The sequence below is a fragment of the Petaurus breviceps genome, unplaced genomic scaffold, assembly GCF_028583685.1.
Source record: "Petaurus breviceps papuanus isolate PSGF00001 unplaced genomic scaffold, PetGlider_PUasm1.0 90630, whole genome shotgun sequence".
Classification (NCBI taxonomy): domain Eukaryota; kingdom Metazoa; phylum Chordata; class Mammalia; order Diprotodontia; family Petauridae; genus Petaurus; species Petaurus breviceps.
In genome coordinates, this window is record NW_027187291.1 from 725,498 (window position 1) to 725,882 (window position 385).

Here is a 385-nt window from a genome sequence, read left to right on the forward strand (position 1 = left end):
TCTCTCTCTCTCTCTCTCTCTCTCTCTGTCTGTCTGTCTCTCTCTGTCTCTCTCTCTCTCTCTCTTTCTCGTCCTTTCCCCCGATTTGACAAAGCAACCAATTTGAGATCGATTATACATGTGAACTCATGCAAACATATTTCCACATTAGCCATGTTGCAAAAGAAGATACAGACAAAAAAGAAACTGAGAAAAATAAGACCTTGTTGTTTTTTTAAAGACTCATTCCTCTCATATTGAATTTTTAATATAACACATATACGCCATTGGGTTTCTGAAGTCTTACCTTATTCTCTTTTAGTGTAGTAAAGAGCTTGAGGGGTAAGGGGGGAAAGGACACAGAGGAAGAAGAAAAGGGAAAAGGAAGGAAGCAGGAAAACCCGCT